The 23343-nt window shown below is 48.5% G+C and overlaps 1 protein-coding gene across 3 annotated transcripts in view; it reads right to left on the bottom strand.

Moving 5' to 3' along the window:
• The window catches only part of LOC144828496 (CMP-N-acetylneuraminate-beta-galactosamide-alpha-2,3-sialyltransferase 1-like), a 363670-nt gene that overhangs the window by 175839 nt on the left and 164488 nt on the right, over positions 1-23343 (bottom strand). The window lies entirely within an intron of this gene.

Here is a 23343-nt window from a genome sequence, read left to right as displayed (position 1 = left end):
AAAGTAAGACCGGGCAAAATTTCAATTACATCAGCATAATTTGAATAACTTTGGGAATTTCTTGTTATGCGAAATTTCGGAAACAGTGCGATTACGCCAAATTCTGTCATTGCTCTGCAATCACAGCAAAATTATAGCATGGGTACAATGCGAATTACCAGAACGTGAAGGGCTGTCAATCAGCAGTACTTGCATTTATTTTTCAGTGCCAAATTAATTCTCACATCCAATATAGACAAGTGGATACATTTTGTGCAAAAGAATAGCACTAAACAACGGATTTGGGTATTGGAAACTAGTTATAATTCCACATAATTTTCCCAGAGTCCCCAGAGGATTGTCCTGGTGCTTGAGGCCTGTCTTGTTCGCAAAGGGACTGCCCTGCTGCTTGAGGCCTGCTCTGCTCTTTGAGTAGGAAGACTGGACCTGCCTCAATCATCACCAGACTAACATGAGCGACTGCAAAGGTCAGTTTGCTGAACTCCTGTTTTGAGCTGTAGGGACCGAACAAGCTCCAGAGGCCTCCCTCCAACTGTCGAGCTGACCTGCTGCAACTGAATATGCCTCGATCAGCAACTGGACCTACCTGAGCCCTGATGGTCTCTGCTAGAGTGAATCTAGAGTGAATCCCTGATCCCCAAGAGGTGTCTCTCCAGGTCCTAGACCCATGACTGACTTTGGAGTGCACTTCTCAGTAAAGAAAAGAGTCCCTGAAGTTTTGGACTCTTCGCAAATGGGAACACATCCCTTTGCTTTGAAACTTTGCCGCCTGCAACAACCCCCATTGCGAAGCTCTGGTGAACCAAACTTCATGCTGCAATGACTGCCAGCAAATGTTTACAACACAAGATCTGCACTTCACGTTACAGCAACAACAGTATGCACCGACCGGCAGCATGAAGCTCCGCAGCGACCTTCTGTGACACCCGACGGGATCTTTGTGCCACAGTGAAATCCACCTTTGATGCCATACCTATTCTTCGCACTACAGCGAATACCATCTGTGACAATCTCCATGCTTCCTCCACCACAAAGGGAACTCTTAGCACCGGACTATGAGAAGGTACCTTATTTATTTATTTATTTAAAAGTTTTGTATAGCGCGAACAAGACCCGTGGGTATCAGAGCGCTTAACATGAAGTAAGAAAAGGAAACAAGGTTAGCATATGTATAAGCAGTTAACAAGCAACCGCATTGAGGTAGATGACATATATATTCGTGACACATGTGACGTTAGCGTAAGTAAATATACTATGATTAAATAATAACAAAACATGTATATATTACAAAAGTGAGGTAGCACGGTATAGGTTCATGTATGAGGTAGCATGGTATAAGTTCATGAAGATGCTGTTCTCCTGTTCAGTCAAATCTCCATTCCTATTAGCCTTTGGGTTGTTCTAGTAACATAGGATATGTGTTCCATTATAGTATTGCCTGTGCCTCCCAATCTAGTGGCGTACAAGATCTGTACTTATTATAGCAGATCTATGATCAGTGATCTTCGCTAAGTAATGTATCTGTTCATCAGCAGGCTCTTCACTTCCCGTTTGAATGTGACCAGATTCTGGATCTTCCTGATGTTTGGAGGGAGTGAGTTCCATACTCTGGGGGCCGCTCCCGAGAACGCTCTGTCATAGGTTTTCTTCTTTCGGAAGAAGGCTGGTCGTAGTAGCAGCTCCCCAGCACTCCTAGAAGGTCGGTTGCCACCGGACAACTGAATTTTCTTTGCTAGATATCTTGGGGTGTTGTCGTGTAATGCTTTATGTGTGATACATGCTATCTTCATTTGGATTCTTGCTTCATATGGTAGCCAGTTTAATGCTTTTAGGTGCGGGGATATATGGTCATATTTCCTAGTTCCGGTGATAAGTCTTGCTGCAGCGTTAAGACAGGCTTTCAATGGTGCTGTGGACATTTTTGGTAATCCCGCCAAGGTGGTGCACCCATATTCGATCCTCGAGATAACTAAGGATTGGATTGCCAATTTGAGGTCTGACTCTGTGATGAATGGTTTCAATTTTCTTAGGTAGTTCAAGTGAAAGCGGGCACTTTTCGCCATTGAGTTAATGTGGGCTTTCATGTCTAGGTTCTCATCTAAGATGATTCCTAGAGATTTGGCTGAGTTGACAAGAGTTGGGGTGCAGTTTAGCGCAGTCACGACTTTCATCCATTCCTTTATTTCTGTATTCCTCTTTGGTGGAGAGATTAGTAGGAACTCTGTTTTATGAGCATTCAGCTTCAGGTGGCTTGCCGTTAACCATTGAAGTGCCATTTTTAGTGTCTCATTCATTAATTCCAATTCTTTTATGGATCCGATCTTTACGTACATTTGCGTGTCGTCAGCATACATGTGATAGGATATTTGAGATTTTTGGAGGATTTCTGTGAGTGGCTCGACGTATAGGTTAAACAGATCTGGGGATAGTGTCGATCCTTGAGGGACTCCAATTGTGTTAGGGCAAGGAAGAGAGATTGATTGGTTGACCATGAAGCGCTGTGTTCTGTTCTGTAAAAAGGACTCGAACCATTTCAGCACTATTCCCGATATTCCCATCCTGTCCCGTAGCCTGGTCAGTAATGCTTCATGATTTACCGTATCAAATGCCGATGACAAGTCTAGGAGAATCAGTAAGCATGCTTTATTTTGGTCAAGGGCCTGTAATGCGTCATCAGTAATGTGGAGAATCGCTGTTTCAGTGCCGTGCCCTGCTCTGAATCCCGATTGGCATTCATCTAGCAAGGAAAATTTAGTGATGTGTTGACTCAGTTGGTTCTGCACACATTTCTCGGTCAACTTGGCCAGTAAAGGGATGTTGGTCACTGGGCGAAAGTTATTTGGATCTGATGAATCTGCTGTGGGTTTTTTTTTTTTTTTTTTTTTTTTTTAAAAACCTTTATTTGAGCAAGCAGAAATGTACAAGGATGGGCCTACAACCACACGGGCCAGCCGCTAAAAAGGAGGAGAGACATATCACATAAGCCCGCAGAGGTAACCGTCAATCAACAATGCAATACTCCACATTATATACAGGACCAAAACAGGTTTTATATATATGAAAGAACAAACATACAAAAAGGCGAGAGTGTATCACTGAAGGTCAGCCCAAGGGACGCAAGGGGGGGACAGCAGCGGAGGTGCAGTAATAATATCCTAAGCACTAAGGAGTATGGAGCGGGGGGGGGGGGGAGGGGGGCAGAGATCAGGAAGAAGAAGGGGGGAAGAGCCGGTGACACCAGCTCAGTCTCTATATGAAGATTCCGGGAACGCCAGCCTAGGGAGATAGGGTAATCTCGATAGTGTCCACAAGGGGAGGAGTACAAATGTCGCCACGGTATTCGTTCCATTGACCCCACACCTCCACCCATGCCCTGGGTCTACCCCTGGCCACATAAACAGTTTTCTCACGGAACATGGACCAATCCATATTATCCTCCCATTGCGAGAGGGCAGGGGGCCTGGAGGCCCCCCAGAGTTGCGCAATATCTCGCTTCGCGATCATATAGCCCAGGGTGGCCCATCTAGTCTGTGCCACCGAATAGTCCGTGGGCTCCCAAACATTCAAAAGACAGCGACGAGGTTCCGGTCGCAAGGATATCCCCGTCACCACAGTCATCAGATCAAGCACGGCCACCCAATAAGCAGCCACCATCGGGCACTCCCAAAGAATATGCAGGAAAGTAGCACGCAAACCACATCCACGCTTACACAGTCCGTCGGAGGAAAAGCCCATCACCATCAGTCGCGGTCCCGTCACGTACACCCGATGAAGGATCTTCAATTGGACCAGACGGAGTCGAGCCGGTATAGCCACCTCCTTCGGAGAGGAGAGGGCCGATTGCCAATCCTCATCATCAAGTTCCAACCCATCCCCCATCCACTGTTCCCGAAGTCGGGCCAATAAGTCAGTCCGATTGTTGATCAACTTTTTATAGATCAGGGAGATAGTGCTATCAGGAAGATGTCCGTCAAGGATACGGTCTTCAAGTGGGGAAGAGTCAGGCGGAATCTCACCAGGAGCAAACACCGAAACCAAAGCGTGCCTGATCTGTAAATAACGAAAGAATTCCCGACTACTCAGGCCGTAGTCAGCCTGGAGGGCCTGAAACGGGCGCACAGAACCCTTAGAATATACATCCCCCACTTTAGAGATCCCTATCAAGTCCCAACGGTCAAAACCCTTGGAAGACCAAAGACCGCCCAGACGTTCCGAAGCATAAAGCGGCGTCGCCAACGTTAAGCGATCCTCCCAGCCCAGGCTCACATTTGCAGCACGCCACACTGTCAAAGCAGTCAAAGTAGGTCCCACAAGATGGCGCCCAGCGGAGCGAGAATAGAGTACTCTATTAAAGTCACCTCCCGGAAGCTGAAGTTTATCCATCTCAAACGCCGGATTACGACCCGGAGAGAACATAGCGTGATTAATAGCGGACAGATGGGAAGCCCAGTAGTATCTCTTAATATCGGGGAGCGCCATGCCCCCATCGTACCATGGGATGGAAAGTTTCGCGAGAGCAATGCGCGGTCGCCCATCCCAAATAAGTTGCCTCTGAAGGCTCTCAATCTCCCGAAAATAGTTCTTGGGGATAGGATCATAATAATTCTGGAGAGCGTAGAGAAACCGCGGTAGTGACATCATCTTAAACAGGGCCGCCCGACCCAGTGGAGACAGGGGAAGTTTGCGCCAGCGGGCAACGTCCAAACGGAGCCTAAGCAACGGGGGAAGAAGATTACGATCAAAACGAAGGGACGGATCCAAGGTAACGAACACCCCCAAGTATTTGAAACCATCCCGGACCACCTGAAGAGGAAGTCTACTCGGCAACGGAGGCAAGATACCAGATAAAACGTATACACAGGATTTAGACCAGTTGATGACGAGGCCTGAGTTAGCGCCAAAGGACGCAAGAACGTCAAATAAAACAGATAAAGACTTGCGAGGGGAAGTAAGATACAAGAGGATGTCGTCCGCATAAAGCGAGACGCGGTCTTCGAAGTCCGGGGCCCAACGAATACCTTTAAGGGACGGTTCCCAACGGAGCCAGGCCGCCAACGGTTCAAGAGCGAGCGCGAACAACAGAGGGGACAAGGGGCAACCCTGACGGGTACCCCTGCCCAAGGAGAAGGGGGCCGACACTCTACCGTTCACTACAACTTGCGCCAGAGGTTCCGCGTACAACAGCTTAATCCAGCTAATAAACTCGCACCCGAATCCAAATTTCTCAAGTGTCGCCCATAAATAGGGCCACTCCACAGTATCAAAGGCCATGGAGGCATCCAGGGACGCCAAAATGGCCGGTTCAGTCAAAAGCCCCGCCCTCGCCAGCGCGCCGTGGAGGCGACGTAAATTCAGAGCAGTGTTGCGATGCGGGATAAAGCCAGACTGATCCGGATGGACCAACTCCCCAAGAACCGAAAGGAGACGGGTCGCCAAAAGTTTAGCCAACACCTTAGGTTCAACATTTAATAGGGATATGGGCCTATACGAGGAACAGAGGTCACGCGGTTTACCCTCTTTGGGAATGACGACGATTGTCGCCAGACGCTGATCATAGGAAAGCATGTTCCGCTCACGAGATTCTAGAAACATGGCGCGGAGATACGGCGCCACCTTATCGGGGCATAATTTGTACAACTCAATAGGCAAACCGTTCGGGCCCAATGCTTTGCCCGAACGGAGCGATCGAACTGCATTGGCTATCTCATCATTCGTAAAAGGGGAGTCCAAAGCAATACGGTCCAAGTCGGTGACACAGGGCAAAGCGATATCACGCAGAAGAAGGCGGGAGTCGGCAACATCCCTCACAGACACGGGAGCATATACCACACGGAAATATTCCGCAAAACGATCAACAATGGCGGTCGGATCTATCACATTCTCACCACTCGCAGACTGAATCACGGGCACCACACGATTAACTCTTTCTTTCTTGTCCAACCACGCTAGGAGTTTGCCCGCTTTGTCACCCACATCGTACAATCTGCCCTGCTGCTCACGAAACATCACCTTTGCAGCGTCAGTGACCAGAGATTTATATGCAAACTGTTTTAGACCCAGGGCATGAAGTTTGTCAGGCGTGACACCAGATTCCAACTCGTCCTCCAAAGCAGAGATCTCCCCCTCAAGGTCCACCACCTCCTTCCTCCCTGCCCTCTTAGCTTCAACAATCAAGGAAAGGGCCTGTCCACGAATCACAGTTTTAAAAGCCTCCCACAGGGACACAGCCGAAGAGACCGACCCCTCATTTTCCAGGAAATATGAATCCATGGACTTGAGCAAGAGGGTACGAGTCTCAGGGGAGGAAAGATACCAAGGGTTAATGGGAGCCACTCGGCCCGCCGCCTCTACCCCAACCTCGAAACGAAGCCAGAGCGGCGAGTGATCAGAAATACCCCTCGGCAAGTGTAAAATCTCACGAACCGCCGATGATTGGGCTGCGGGCATCAGGAAATAATCCAGCCGGGACAGACTGCCATGGGCCCCAGAATGGAAGGTGTATTGGAGTTGAGTAGGATGCAACAGTCGCCAGCAGTCCACAAGGCCAAAGGTATCTAAAAACCCACCCAACCACTGCTGAGCCTGCGGGGTATCTCTAGGGGGATGGCGATCGTGAAGGCCGGAAAGCACCGAATTAAAATCACCGGCAAGAAAGAGAGTGCTATCAGGGAGATCCAACAGAACACGGCCCAAGTCAGTAAAAGTAGAGGCCTGCAAACCCGGGGGAACATAAACATTGAAGAGAGATAGGGTGCGGCCTTCATATCTACCCACCAGGACAGTATATCTCCCACGGTCATCATGAATCACCTCATCAATAGCCAGGGGAAGGGAGGTTCGAACAAGAATACCCACACCCCTAGATCCGGAGGTAAACCCTGAGTGCGCCACAAGGCGGTAGCCCCATCTATTCATTGCATAACAAACATTACCAATCAAATGGGTTTCTTGCATGAAAACAATGTCCGGTGACAAACGTCGTATACATTTTAAGACCACACTGCGCTTAATACGATCTCCCAGGCCATTAACGTTCCAGGAAAGAAATTTCAACCCTCTACCCCCCATCCCAACCACCCGAGCCAAGACCCCCCGTCCATGAGCTAGACATCAGAAACAGCAGCAAACACAGGAGCAAATCGCCTTGAAAACAACACACAGAAAAGAAAAAACTTCCCAACCCCCCTCCCCCAAACTGAAGAGAAACACCCCCCACCCTGCACCCCTGCAAAAAGCTAAAGAGCCACCCCAACCTGCAGTGTGCCTGTCGCCCAAGAACCCCTATTCTACACAAAGACCCCGGAGGAGGAAAGGGCTCCGTTCCATCCACCCCCCGACCTCAGCAAGAACAAAAATAACAAACGAAAAGACAGAATGATCACAATGTAGAGGGACGCCGGCCAACACTCCTGAGAATGTATTCAAAATAAGACATAAGAGCCGAACAGTTAGATCTCCACACCACCTTCGGCACCGCCAGGGTGAGCGGCGGAGTCTGTCTCAGGAGGACGGTCAGGCAATGAGTCCAGCCAGTCATTAACCGCATCTGGCCGATCAAAGAAAAGGGTACGTTCATTGTATTCAACCCGGAGTCTAGTGGGAAAGAGCATGGCGTAACGTAGGCCCCGATCCCGGAGACGTTTCTTGGCACCACGAAACTCCATACGTTGTCTCTGAACCTGTTGGGAAAAGTCCGGGTAAAAGTTCACCGTAGCATTCTCAAAGGCCACCGGGCCCTTCACCCGCGAGGCCTGCAGGATAGCGTCCCGGTCTCTATAATGAAAAAGCTTCGCCACAATGGGTCTCGGCGGGGCTCCCGGCTTGACTTTGCCCCCTGGAACACGATGTGCACGTTCCACCGTGAAAAATTTTGTGAGACCAGAAGGGGCCAAATGGTTCAAGACCAGATCCTCAACCAGGAGATCCACCGAGTGGGGTTCAGGGTTTTCCGGTACACCAACCAGGCGAACATTGCAGCGACGCGCCCTATTTTCAAAGTCCTCCAGGCGACGGGTCATGAAGTCGTTCCCCCGACGGAGATTTCCAATCTCTGTTTGGAGCTCCGAGACGTCATTCGTAAGGCTAGAGGATTTAATATCCAGTGATTGTACCCTCTCATTCGTCTTGCCGAGATCAGCACGAATCAGATTCACCTCAATAGCCACGATGTCAAGTTTGTGGGCCAAGGCCTCGTACTGTAGGCCGATGGATTCCCTCACACCCGAGATGGCGCCCATGATATCCTGTAAGGAGGGCTCCGCCGATTCTTCCAAAATTCGTTCGGACGCAATACTAGAACCAGGCAGGGCAGCTCCGGGGGACCCCTTAGAATGGGTATAACGGTCCATGACATTTGATTGAACTGGAGCTCCGCGCAGAGGTGTTTTCGTCTTGCGCGTCTCTCTGTCCCCTCTGCCCGCCATTTTGAAGATGCGTCACAGGACAAGCCACCAGGTTCGACGGGCCCGACACCCAAAGTACAGGATCAAAAGTACATAAAAAGGGGGCACAACTCGGGTAGAGGTCGCCAAACCAGCAAATAGGTCACAGGAAAGCCCAACAGCCGATCTGCCTCCAAGTCTCAGTCGCAACACGACATCCACAGCCGTGGCCCAAGTCGGAAAAGAATCGAAACCGAAACTTAGGAAGGGGGGACCCACAAGGCCAGATCTCCTGCCGTTGTTGTTCAATTGCAGGACGGCTACAGTACCGCACCCCGTCCCGGGCGCACCTCAAGGGCGGAGCCCAAAAGTTCAGAGCACCATAACTCAGGAATACGAGATCCAAATCGATTACTGAAAAGTGCCAGGGTAATCAGCCAAACGTCCCCTACACGAATTCTTGCAAGAAATCAGGATTCAGCCAGGATAAAATGTCGGGAGCGGCGAGGGTCCGGAGAGCGCTGTGCTCAAGCGGCCATCTCGGATGCCCGCCAAGCTCCTCCCTCTGCTGTGGGTTTTTTGATTATGGGAATGACTTGGCCTGTTTTTAGGCAGTCGGGAAGGATCCCTTCTGACAGTGACGCATTTATTATTTCGGTCCATATTGGAATCAGGATGTGATTGATTTCTTTTACGCATTTTGCAGGCAGAGGGTCTTGGTAGTGGTTGTTAGGTTTGATTCCTGAGAGCGTCTTGGCAATCGTGTGTTGGTCGTACAGATCAAATGTTTCCCAGCTCGCCTTGTTTTTTGCCATAGTGCAGACCGTTGTAGAGTTGGCATCGTTAGTAGACTGAGGTTCGTTGGGAACGTTCAACGCCGAGTTTTTAAGCTCTATTTCGAGAGCTTTGGCTTTTTCCGTGAAAAATGTGGAGAAATCATCACAGCTTAGAGGTGTTTTTGAATTTTCTTGCACTGTTTTGGCCAGTTTGTTTGATTGCTCCTTTAGGATTTCAAATAGTTTTCGTGGTCTGTTTTTGGCATTATCCAGTTCTGCTCTTATAAATTCCTTTTTTGAGTTGATGATCTTTTTATTATATTGTTTCCTTGTTTTTCTGAGGGCTTCCAGTTCAGGAGATGATGGGTGTTGCCTCCATTTTCTTTCGGCCATTCTCAATTTGCGTCTATCTTCATTTAGTGCTTCGTTGAACCACGGGTTTTTAGTCTTTTCTGAGATTCGTTTCATTTTTAATGGCATGGTGTTATTAACGATATTTTCGACAGTTGCTATGTAGTGTTCCGTCAGTTCGTTAACTTTTTCCAGGTTGTTGGGTGGCTTTAAGTCTCTTTCACAGCTTTCGACCAGTAGTTCCATATTTGCTTCTTTTGTGTCTCGAGTCCATTTTTTGGTCTTGAAGGGTTGCCTGGTCCTACCTTTCCTCGTTGTGGGTATCATGAATGTTATGGCGTGATGATCAGACCAGTCACATGGTGTTATGGAGTGGATTGTTGCAGCTTTGTTTCTTGAGATTATCCAGTCTAACGTCCCTCCTTTAGAATGTGTGGGCAGTGTGCACGCTTGAGTGAGGTTTAGTTCAGTGAGGAAACCTTTAAGCATGTTGACCAGTTTGTCATTGCTGTTCTCCCAGTGCAGGTTGAAGTCGCCTAGGAATATGTTATTGGCATCGTCGTTAGAGTTGGCTGTTATGATCTCCATTAACTCTGCTGTAAACTTTGTGTTATCTCCTGGTGGGTGGTAGAAAGTATGCAGGTTGCACCATTGAGTGTTAGATGATCTTATGTTAAGACCAAGATACTCACAGGATTCGAGTGGGTCGGCCTGAATTTGTTTAACCTCTATGTCAGATCGATGAATACAGGCTATCCCTCCCCCTAGTTTTCCGTGTCTGTCCAGTCTCAAAACGTTGAATTGCGGTGGTATCAGCAGATCCATGGTTGGTGATGAGGATTCCGTAAGCCAAGTTTCTGTAAGGATTGCCAGGTCAATGTCCTTGTTGAGGATGAGGTCCGCTATGTCCGATGCATGTTTGGTTGCTGATCGGCAGTTGAGTAGTAGACAGGATAGATGTTTTTCTCTTTTAATAGCGTTCGCGTTTTCGGCTTCGTTTGGTGTTAGCTGAATGTGCTGTAAATTGTGGGGGTTGGATGTTCTATCGTTTTTTCTCGCTGTCCTGTTAATGTCTAGCGGGACTGTTTGGATTCTCTCTTCTTCCTTGTGGTCCGATAGGTCATATGTTCGGATTAAGGCCAGCGTTTCCTCGTTAGATAGTGGTTCAGTCCTGTCTGGTCGGTTGTCTCTCTGTTTTAAACGCATGTCCGTCTCGTTGCTCTTTCTATGTGAGGAATGTACAAGATTTTGGATATCCGTGACTTTTGCGTGAATGTTCGCTGTCCTCTCTTCGATTTTTTCTATCGCCTGTATGGTATTCATAGTGGCTTGTGCTAGCTTGCTCACTAGTTTCTGAAGCTTATTAAAGTCCTTCTTGTTCTGGTGAGATTTCTTTGGTCCGGCCGATCTGTACATCCGCTCAACTCTTCTCCTTTTTGGAATGGTTCTTAGTTGCGCTGCCATTTTCTTTATCTTCTCTTTTTGATTGTCTATTCCCTCACCATTAGGTGTGTCGTTGGTGCTGGGTATGTTCTGAGTTGGTAGGATCTTGTTAGAGGTTGAGGGTCTGTAAGCCGCTGGTGTTGTGTTGGCGTGAGGTGTAGGGAGGTTGGTGGAGTTAGATAGGTCCTGTGTTGTTGAGAGTTCGTTTGTTGATGGAGGTGTATACGTTGGTATAGTGCTGGCGAGCGTTTGGGTTGAAGGAAGGTTGTTGTCTTCTGTCTCATCTAATTCATGATTGTTAGGTGGCGCTACCCTCGCTGCCAGTGTAAGATCTACTTGAGGGGTCTCATGGTTCGGGAGTAGGGACGATTCTTCTCTTAGGCGCTGACAATGTTCTTTGTTTGTTTGATAGGTAGACTTCTCAGTTCTTCTAGTCGTGTTCTCTAGTATAGGCCTTACTGGACCAGTTAACTTTACCTGAGTAGTCGCTGATGTTGACGCCGGCGCATGATGGCTCCTAGTTCTAATTGTGCCTCTGATGGTGACATCGTGACTGTCTAGAGTGTCTAAAGGTGGGGTTAGGAGAAGTTGATGACTCGGGTCGTCCATTGAGTCTTTTATCGATCGGAAAGTCTTGGCAAATCTCTCTAGATCTCGATTTGCTGCTTGTATCAGCACTATTCCAGATTTATATATCGTGATGTTAAGTTCGGCTCTGCATCTTTGTGATGGTGTGGTTGACATTTTTAAGCCGTGAGGAATGTTTTTCATAGTTTTTATGGTAAGCATCCTAGTGAAGGCATTGCGCCATTTAGCTGCTCTGAATGTATAGAATATGAGGTCATTCATTTTCGTACCATTAGTTGCATTAAAGTATAGGTCTGCGAATAGTATGTCTGGGTTTTTCCTCAGGTAGTCGTGTTTAAACTTCTTAGCTGCCTTTTTAGTTAAATTATTGGGGTATTTTATACTCTGGGCACTCAAGCCAGTAGATTCAGGGTATCTTTCGCTCATTTTTGCTCCGTTCTGCATGTATTATGGTGTTTCTTTTTCCGTTTTATTCCTGGTAGCCCCACTGCTGATGCTATTTATTGCTGTTTTTAATCCCAGATCTAGAGTTGTGCATTTATAGTTTTCCTGAGTAGTACTGGATATGGCTTCTCTTTTCCATAGTTATTCCTTATTTACCTCTAATAGTTGTACTTTCAGAGAGCTTATTAATTATTTGCCAGCTGACATTTGTTCTGCTCAATGCTGGGTGCAAAACAATCTTGGTGTAAAAACCATCCTTGTAAGATGGCTGCCGTTGTGTTTGTTTTTATACAGGCAGGGAGTCCTTTCTCCCTTTCAACTTCTTTCTCTGGTCCAGCTCCTTCGTTGATTGGTCCAATTTCCCAGGCTTTCTTTTAGTTACTTATATTGATTGCTGTTGCATATCAACTTGCAGCTATTCAGCTTTTCAGTTGTTGCACCTAGTCTAGCCGAGTTCCGCTTTTCATACAGCACCTCAGCACCTCTGCATCATATTTTTAAATGTTTTATTGTTTATTGTCCGCCTTGGCCGCCATTTTAGGGTCAGGCGGGGCGGACTACAGACTTTCCTCGCTTTCCCGGTCTATCTTGAAGTGTGGCGGGGGGGCGGGGGGGCGATGACTGGGCGCCGTGGGGCTGCGCCGCAGCAGCGCGAGTGCCCTCACCTCCTCGTCGCTGCACTCGGTCCCCGATCCTCGTCCTGGGTCCCGGTGAAGCCGCCTCGTCCCTCTCGCAGATCGGACCTCGCCCGCACCGCCTCGAGAGTCCTCCGCTCTCCGCCCGCTCCTCAACAGTCTACAAGGAGACAGCCGATGCCGTCCCCGCCTGGGCGCCTCCGAGTCCCCTCTCGGTCCGGATGATGCAGGCTGCTACCTCTGTTTACGGAGGTAATCACAATCACTTCTTATTCGTATTGTTTCCGTGTCCTAGGTCGCCGGTCTTGGCAGGTCTTGGGCTGTAGGGACGGGATATTCAGGGATTTATGCCAGGATTGGCGATCCCAAATCCCGGAGCCCTTGCCTAGGACTCCTGGTCAGTGAGACTAACATGGCCCCTGTATTCGGCGCGTACTCCATCATGTTCAGCCTGAACTTGTGACTTTGCCTTAGTCTAGCACGACCAGATGACCGGAAGATGTGCTTCGAGCCTTTAGGTGCTATACTTACGGAAAACTTTGAAAGTGAATTCCACCAGTATCACTGATTGGATTTTTGTTGTTCTGGTATCATTTTGCTCATTCAAATGTACTCAATGGGGCATATTTACAAGGAAATGGAGGAGCGCTGTGTCAGCCTCCTTGACATTGCGCCCTGCCACTTCTGAAAGGCAGGGCAGCACAGTATTTACAAGAATACGTGCAGCCTTGCATTCCCCCGTGTGCTAGTGCTAATTTTGCTGCCTAGCGTCAATGCAGGCACCCTTGCACCGTAGTGTAAGGGTGCCAGCGTTGAGGGGAATCATTGTTTATGTGCAGGAAGGCGTCCCTTCCTGCACATAAACAATCTGACATGTCCTTTTCAAACTTCTATGTGTGCTGCATTAAGCAGCACACATAGAAGTTGATAAACGTCATTTTTTAAATCATTGCTTATGTGCAGGAAGTGACAGCTTTCTGCCCATACACTACTGTTCATGGCGTTTTGATGTTCCTATGTGTTCTTCACAATGCAACACACAAGGAAACAGCAAAAACGATGAGAAATTAAACATTTCTCCTCAACTGGCCAGGGTAAGGCCAGGTTTACCCTGGTATTAATTTTGGCGCTGTCCCATATTTACGCCACCTTTATCAATATGGGGCAGCGTCAAAATCAATGCATGTTGCGGTGGAATCCTACCACAACACCCATTGCCCGCCCCTTTCACGCTAAATATAGCGTGAAAAGGTGCCTTATTTAAAGGCAGTGTTAAGCCACGTTAAGTGGCTCAACTCTGCCTTGTAAATAAGACAAAGCCCATATTGCCAAAGGACCCTCACTAAAAGTGACGTTCCTGTGGCGATAGAGGCTTGTAAATATGCCCCAATGTTTCTAAATTGGTGTGAATTTTTTTGTGTTGGTTTTTCACTTTATTACTGTTTGTATGTTGCATAAATACTTTACACATTGGGCCAGATGTAGGTGGCCAATTACCGGTCGGTAACGGCCGAATTCGGCCGTTACCGACCGGTATTTGGCTACCGAGATGTAGGGGGACTGTAACGCTGCAAATCGGTAATTTTACCGGTCGGTAAATATACCGGTCGGTAAATTTACCGACCGGTATATTTACCGACCGGTAAAATTACCGACCGGTATATTTACCGACCGGTAAAATTGATATGTAGGTGGGACTCTTCTGAGTCCCACAAGGCCTACAAAATCGGTATTTTACCATCAAATTGTATTTGATGTTAAAATACCGATTCAGGTGTGCATGCACATGTGTGCATGCACACCTGTGCCATATGACAGGCAGACCTGCCCTTAGGGCAGGTCTGCCTGCCATATGGCCCCCGAACCTTTTTTGGGGGTGTCAGAGGGTGTCAAAGTGACACCCCCTGCACCCTTGTCAAAATCGGTATTTACCGATCGGTAAATACCGACCGGTAATGCCCCATTCATTCCTATGGGCTTCAAAGCCCATAGGAATGAATGGAGCATTACCGGTCGGTATTTACCGATTCGGTAAATACAGATATTTACCGATCGGTAAATTGGAACATCTGGATGTTCCTACATACCCCCCCTTCTTATTTACCGATTCTTATTTACCGAATCGGTAAAATTCGGTAAATAAGAATCGGTAAATAAGTTTTACCTACATCTGGGCCATGGTCTCTAAGTTGAGCCTGACTGATTTGTACCAAGCTAGCAGAGGGTTAAGCACAGGATAATGCAGTAACTTTTGTGGGTCACGGTGTGGCGGAGCTAGCTTGTGAGCACAATGGCTGCCTGAGCCCAGAGCTCGTGAAGCCATCCCAAGATCCAGCAATAATCCTGTAGCACGAGTGGTGTTTTTGTACTTAAAATAGCCCCTGCAGCGCCTGAAGGGGCCGGAGATGACGGAGCGGACTGGTCCTGAGAATGCTGGCCCGTGGAGCGCTAACACAAGACAAGACATCTACTGGCGGCAGGGCCACGAATCCCCAGCCCACAGTGACCCTATAGGGCCGCGCAGCGTCATGGGACGTGCGGCTGAGGCGAGTCCCTGGTGCCGCGGGGGGGGGGGGGCAGGGCTGCGGAGAAACGACCCCGAAGGGAGCCGAGAATGACCCGATGGTGGAAGACGGGATAAGAGGCAGCTGAGGAGCCAGCAGGGGACCGCTGACGGACGACTGCGAGTACTATCGCAGCAGAGGGGTGCGGACTGGCCCGGGCGCTGCGGCGGACCACCAGGAGACTAGCGGTAGCTGCTGGGTGCAGTCTAGTGGAGTGAGTGAGGCCCATATGAGATGCTCATGATATAGCCCTGCGAGATCCCGGCACTTTTGGGGGTAACTGAGGCCGGTAGACACTGTGGTGTAGGGAGTTGGGCTAGATCACCACTGTGGCCTTATTTCCCTGGGGGTGGCTATTGCTCAGATATAGCCTGGACAGTGCTACAGAGCCTGCAGTGGGGTCGGCCAGTGCCCGGGAATGCCAATGTGTGTAGACACTTGATTGAGGCACTACCTTTCAGGACTGCACAGTGGCGGCGGTGGTTGAGTGTGCTGGGCTAACGACTGCCTGCCTTTATAAAGGGACGTTGACCAGCTGGCCTAGAAATTCTCTCAGTTTACCACCCGGGGAAGGTGGAGCCCGATACTTGTCGTGCACTGGAGGAGGCACAGGAAACGGCGTGGGTGGCGCGGAGTGCCACTGGCTGGCGGAGGTTGTGCGATGTGAGAGGTTGAAGTGGCGGGCAAGCCTTGTCTGCTTTGGGGCGGCCCTTGCCCTGTCATTGGTTTTGGGACCGTTTGTGACTGAGCACTGGTCGTCAAGAGTGGGCCCCCACAGCGAGCTTTGGGAAATGCGACAAGACCCAGTCAAAGTTGTCTTTTGAGCAAAAGCTGTCCAAGTCTCAAGACCCCACCCCAGGCAGGGGGACAGGGGCGATGGCACCAGCGCAGGAGGACGCCGAAGAGGATATACGATCTATCCTGAAGTCCATGGAGCACTCCTTGCAGAGCGGCATCACCACCATGGGCACTAAAATGGATGCTTTATCATACAGGATGGATAGAATGGTGGAGCGATTGGATAAGCATGCCGAACGACTGGATATGTCCGAGAGGCGCCTCACGGAAGTGGAGGAGGCACACACCACCCTAGATGCTGACCATAAACAACTGGGTAAAGTCATACGCATCATGCAGGAGAAGACAGAGGACAGAGAAGCGCGCTCTCGGTGCTATAATCTGCGACTTGTTGGCGTTCCGGAATCGACGCCCACAGGCAATATAGAACAATTCATGAGAAACTGCTGGGGGACGGTGTCTTCTCTGCAATGTTTGTAGTAGAGAGAGCACACAGGGCTCTAGGGCCTCGTCCGCTGCCGGGCGCTCCCCCGCTCCCAATAATAGCAAAACTACTTCACTACCGTGATCGAGATGCTGCCCTTTGTGTCGCTCGGGAAAAGAAAATCTTGAAATACGAGGGGTCGGAACTCTCACTGTATCCTGACTTCAGTGCTAGAGTACAGGAGGCTCACATACACTTTGTGCCACTTAAGAAGCAGCAACGTGAGCTGGGTGTGGATTACGCCATGTTGTATCCTGTGAAATTGCGGGTGAACAGGCAGGGGAAGTCGCATATCTTCACGGACCCTAAGGCCTTTCAGCAAGCTATCAAGACCTGGGCTAAAGAACGGAGGACCAGTCCAACGCGATCGCAGCAAGAAGGGTTGGAGGAAGCTACGCTGGACGAACAGGATTGATAATTGCAGTGGACACTGTTATAATGCTGTGAGGTATTGGAGGCTACATGGTGGGGTGGTTGTCGTATTCAGATATAGAACTTGGGATGGAACTCTATGGGACTCCTAGCTGGGGGGGGGGGTGCATTGCAGACAGAAACATAGGAATGATGGGGCGGCTACGAATATGCGAATTGGTTGCTGAGTAATGGCTGGTTCTACCTTGCACGAACAAGCCGCATGCAGCGGCAATGGACCCGATGTCTTTATGAAGTTATTAGGACAGTAAGTTGTGACTAGAACACTGCGATATGACATGGGGGACTTTAAATTCGACTGTGTGGGTTTGATGCTTCATGGCCTTTGCTACAAATGTGATTGTGATGGCACACTGGAGCTAGGGCCAGTTTCAATTGTTGGTGCTACTTGCTGAAGTTGGACACGAGGGGCTACCTCCGCTCACGTGTGCCTCACACTGTTGTTGTTTTCTAATTTGAAGGGAAGGGGGGTACATGGGGAGCCGGGGACGTAGATTTGAGTTACATGCGGCCATGTTGGGTGAGGTCTGCTGTGGGAGGGCGAAAGGGGGAGTGGAGGTAGGATCCATGAGGGGGGATGGTTTGGATGTTGGGTGTTGACTGAGTGGATACAACAAGGCACGTCAAAGTACAAGTTTGCTGGCTTCACAATATGCACTGAATAGGCAATACATGGCACGTGAACAACAAGGGTCGCGGGAGCAGGGGGGAAATAAGGACTCTGTCATGGAATGTTAGGGGTCTCAACAATCACCGCAAGCTCAGGAAGGTTTTGAGCTACCTCAATAGGCAGAATGTTGATCTGGCTCTCCTGCAGGAGACACATCTGCCACAAATGAGCCATATGTTGAAATATAGGGGGTTGGAGGGCAACATTAACTCGTCGGGTTTCACCACACATGCTAGAGGGGTACTGAACTGGGTTAATCCCAGGTCATCGCTTAAACTCACAATGCTTGGAGCGGACCCCAGTGGCCGATATGTCATATCCAAGTGTACGGGGCGGGGTATGGACCTGCTGGTAGTTAATATTAATGGCCCCAACTTTGATTGCCCTGAGTTTGTTAGTGACATAGCTAGGACCGTTGCCCAATGGGGGGGACACTGAGATCCTTTGGGGGGACTTTAACCTGGTCAGAGACCCGGACAGGGACAGATCAGCGGGACCCGTCAGGTGCCAGTCGGCGGCTGCCAGGAAGCTGGAGGAAGTCATTGTATGTCTGGATGTATGTGACGTGTGGCGGGAGAGGGATGGAGAAAAGGGGTCTATACACATTACTCAGCATACCACAACATACATACACGTATTGATTATTGGATGGTTTCTACTGCATTGATTAATTTGGCATGACATTGTTTGGTGCTGCTGCGCACGCTCTCGGACCACTCTCTGCCACTGTTGGTATTGGAGTCCCCGGGCAAGCGCTTGCCGCCATTTACGAGGAGGTTCCCTCCTTATTTTTTACTGGATCCGGTGTTTTGGGAGGAGATGGCCGTAGTCATTGATACCTTCTTTGACACAAATTCTGGCTCAGTGGAGAGTTTTCAAACCGTTTGGGAGGCGTTCAAGGTTTACATTAGACGGGTAGCGATGGATAAGCACTCGGGGTGCTTAAAGCTCTACGCAAGCCTCTGGCGGACCTGGAAGGTAAATTAAAAAGCCTTGAGCAGCAACGACTTGCCGGGGGCAGTGAGGCTCTGGATGAGGAAATTAAATTGGTGTTGGAGGAATTTCACACTGCCGCAGATAGTGAAGTGAAACATTTGGGCAAGTACGCCACTGAGCACGTGTATGGAGAGGGAGAGAGGCCGGGATCCGTTCTGGCCCGGTTAATGAAAGCTAGGTGAGGCAAAACTCAAGTTACTGAGATTAAGACGGAGGGCGGGGAGCTTTTGACGGAGGAAACGGAGGTGGCAGAGCGCTTCCGACAATATTATGCAGAGCTATATAGTTCCCGGGTGATGGGGACGGACGAACAAATAGTCGAATATCTGGAGCATATACAACTCTTCTTTCTCCCACACCCACACAGGGAACTTCTGATGCATCCGATAGAAAGAGAGACAAGATAATTGAGGTGGTAGGTAGCATGAGAACTGGTAGTGCTCCTGGGATGGATGGTTTGATAGTTGCATTCTATAAGACATTCCTGGAACAACTGCTCCCACACCTCGCGACCCTGTTTGATGATATGTGTGCGACGGGCACTGCACCCCCATCCATGAGGGAGGCTATGCTGGTAGCCATCCCTAAGTCGGGTAAACCGTTAGATGATTGCGGCTCGTTTCGCCCTCTGTCTCTCCTTAATGTGGACATAAAAATATTCGCGAAAATCGTAGCCACCAGGCTTGCTCTGATGTCACATATATTGGTGGCACCGGAGCAGGTGGGATTCATCCTGTCCAGGAACTTAACTTATAATATCCGTACGGTATTTAGCACAATTCAGCATATTCGACAGGAAAACAAAGCGGTGGCTGTCTTCCTCGATATGGAAAAAACATTAGATTCTGTGAAATGGTCATTTCGAAAGCAAGTACTGACACGAATGGGGCTTGGGGCCGTGTTCTTACTGATGCTGGGGATTTTATACTACAAGCCAACGGCCCATGTGCGAATTGGTGACTTGGTTTCGGCTTCTTTTAATATTACAAGGGGCACCAGACAGGGATGCCCGTTGTTCCCGCTGTTGTACGCCCTGGTAGCGGAGCCGCTGGCTTGCGCTTTGAGGGAATATCATGGGAATGAAGGTATCGGTTTCCAGAGGTATAGAATAGTAGTATCCACATACACCGACGATACGCTGCTGTATGTGAGGGAACCAGAGAACAACTTGACCCAAGTTATTAGGGAGGTAGTCCGTTTTGGTGCGCTGTCTGGACTTCGGGTTAACTGGGACAAATCCCTTGTGTTCCCGCTTATGCCAGTAACTACCAAATTTGATATGGAATATCCGTTGCAGTGGACTAATGACTCGGTACGATACTTAGGCATACGATTGCACAGATGCGGATATAGTTTTCAGGGAAAACTACGGCGCGGCCATCTCCCGGCTGGAAGATGATATTGACTTGTGGTGTTGTCTATAACTGTCCCTGATGGGGCGTATCTCTATTATGAAAATGATAGTTCTACCCAGACTCTTGTTCTTTTTCACGAATATCCCCTTGGTGCTGCCGTGCATACTCTTCCACAGACTGAGGCAATTGATGTTAAAATTGGCATGGGGAGGTAGGCAAGCAAGGGTCAAGTGGGGAGAGCTCACACTGCCATATCATCTAGGGGGGCTGGGTGCACCGGACTTCGAACTCTATTATAGGGCGGCCCAAGGAGCACAATTGCATGCCTGGATGCACGGTAGGGCAGACGTCCCTTATTTGCGACTGGAGAGGCTATTTACTGAACCTAATCCTCTACCAGCAATAATTATGGAGCCCGTCGACCGCAGAACAGGTATTATAGATTCCTTGAACATTACTAGGCATGCGTGGAATTGGCTGTTGCAGAATCAGACGGGTGCATTACTGTACTCCCCTGCTATGCCTATTGAATGGATGAGATGGCTGGGACCCTGTACTGAGAGAGATGTCGTCCTGGCACTGCGTGAACTTAAAATTGAGGTCGCTGGAGATCTATTTCATGACGGGGCGGTCTGCGCTCTGGAGCTTGTGGCGGGCACGAAGGAGGATGTCTCACTACTGAATAGGTTTCAATTTCATAGAGTGAGGAGAGCTCTTAGGGCGCTATTGGGTGACAGCATGGAGGAGCCATCGGAGGTGCTGGAGTTAACGCATGTTATCAAAAGCGCCTCTCCCCGCAAAATGGTTACAGCCAATTATAGGATAGCGATGTCGCACAGGTCACATAAGTACACAGCGGCCAGACTTGCATGGCAACGTGATTTGAATGTGCAGCTGGAAGATGATAAATGGATCTATTACTGCACTAACACCAGGAAAGTGTCACTATACAGTAAGCATAGATTGGTTCATTTCAAATATCTGAACAGGATCTACTACACCCCTGAACGGCTGTGCAGATATGGCTTGCGAGATGATGCCAGATGTGAGAGATGTCGCTCACCAATTGCAGATTTTCTACATCTGACGTGGCTGTGCCCAGGAGTTTATTCCTATTGGGAAAGTGTGTTTGAGGAGTTGGGCAGAGTGGTTGAAATAGGTCTTACACCGGACCCATTGATGGCACTTCTGGAATATACGAAGGTGCTACCTAGGGCAGTGCGCAGACTGGTTAATATGGGGCTGCTTATAGCCAAAAGACGAGTGGCTTTGTGCTGAATGAGGGGGCCAGTCCCGATGCTGCGACAGTGGGCGCGAGCCATGATGTACTGTTCCACACAATCAGAAACATATTAGGGAAGTAGGGCAAACATTTTTTGGGGTTTATATGTATCGTATATGCAGCGTGATGACCGGAATACAGAGGAAGAAGCAGATGATGTATGTGCCGGGAGGGATGAGAGTGCCAATGAGCCTGCTGGAATTGGCTGAGGCCTGGTGGACTCAGTATAGATGTTAGGTGGTGAAAGTTGACCGGCGGGAGCGTGCCCGTAGCAGTGAATAGTTCATTGCGGAGACTATAGTAATTGGATGTGAGGGGAGAGAGGCTATTACGGGCTGGTTTCCAACGTGTAGCTTTAGGGGCTGCAACCGAGAGGGCTGCCCTTTATTCACAGAGTTGGGTGCTGGTAACCTGTTCTTTAAATTGTACAGTTTTTTCTTTTCCCTGCCTCACTGTCCGATGCCGCCTGCCCGTCTCGGGATGTTGGCTAAATGGCTGTGTATAATCAAGCAATGAGCGAGCTAATTGTATTCAGCTCAGATGGATCAAATTTACAATGAGGTGCTGTGTAAATGACAATTATTGCAATAAAATGTTAAATTAAAAAAACAATCCAAAAAAAACGTTTGTGGTTCACCTTGACATGATTGCCTAAGTAGGTTTTTCACCCCATCAACCTGCAGCCCACTTTCTTACACTGGGGATGCACAATGCATTACTCATCTTGGCTTTCATGGTTATATTGAGGAAGCATAGGCATTTGATCCATCAACTTTAAATGTCTGGAAAGATTTGCTGAGTTATCAGTAGTAACATTTTTGTGTATGTATCAAGGGCTTGACCCGAAATAATTCGCCCGGACCGGATGGGATCCCGCCAGACCTTTTTTTAAGTGAAGTGGACCTGTGGGACCCAGTTTTAACAAGAGTGATTAATGTGGCCATAGCCTCAGGGTTACCCCGCTCGTAGTCTACGGCCATAATAGTGCCAATTTTCAACAAGCATTTGCAATGCAATATGTCTCGCATTAGGAAAGTTTGAGCTATTGGTATTGTAAATGACCCATTTTTTATTTATGTGTTGGTTTTGAAAATAGCTAAATTAATAGCTTTGTCATTTACAATGCCAATAGTTTTAACTTTTGCTAATGTGACACCGATAGCATTTGTAATGCAATATGTGTTGCATTTACGTGACTTAGATGTATTGATATTACAAATAACAATGGCTTTTAATTTTTTTAAATAATTAATACTTAAAAGTTATTGTAATTTATAATGGCAATAACTTAAACTTTTGTAAATAACTTTTGTAAATATTATGTTCAGTGTATTTTATTGTGACGAAAATCCAAGAACAGAAGTGAAATATTAACATCTTTTTGTGACATTTGTAATAAAGCTTGAAACATAGAGAGGACATATTTGAACCTGATGCTTGTGGATGCCTGATGCTTGTGTATGTCTGATGCTTGTGGACGTCTGATGCTTCTGGATGCTTGTGGATGCCTGATGCTTGTGTATGTCTGATGCTTGTGGACGTCTGATGCTTCTGGATCCTTGTGGACGTCTGATGCTTCTGGATGCTTGTGGATGCCTGATGCTTGTGTAGGTCTGATGCTTGTGGACGTCTGATGCTTCTGGATGCTTGTGGATGCCTGATGCTTGTGTATGTCTGATGCTTGTGGACGTCTGATGCTTCTGGATGCTTGTGGATGCCTGATGCTTGTGTATGTCTGATGCTTCTGGACGTCTGATGCTTCTGGATGCTTGTGGACGTCTGATGCTTCTGGATGCTTGTGGACGTCTGATGCTTCTGGATGCTTGTGGATGCCTGATGCTTGTGTATGTCTGATGCTTGTGGACGTCTGATGCTTCTGGATGTCTGATGCCTGATGCTTGTGGACGTCTGATGCTTCTGGATGTCTGATGCCTGATGCTTGTGGATGTCTGTTGCTTGTGGATGCTTGTGGACGTCTGATGCTTCTGGATGTTTGTGGACGTCCGATGCTTCTGGATGTCTGATGCCTGATGCTTGTGGATGTCTGTTGCTTGTGGATGTCTGTTGCTTGTGGATGTCTGTTGCTTGTGGATGTCTGTTGCTTGCGAATGTCTGACGCTTGTGGATGTCTGACGTCTGATGTT

Source organism: Lissotriton helveticus, chromosome 4_1 (genome assembly GCF_964261635.1).
Source record: "Lissotriton helveticus chromosome 4_1, aLisHel1.1, whole genome shotgun sequence".
In the NCBI taxonomy this organism is placed as follows: domain Eukaryota; kingdom Metazoa; phylum Chordata; class Amphibia; order Caudata; family Salamandridae; genus Lissotriton; species Lissotriton helveticus.
This window is presented reverse-complemented; position numbering and strand designations above follow the sequence as displayed.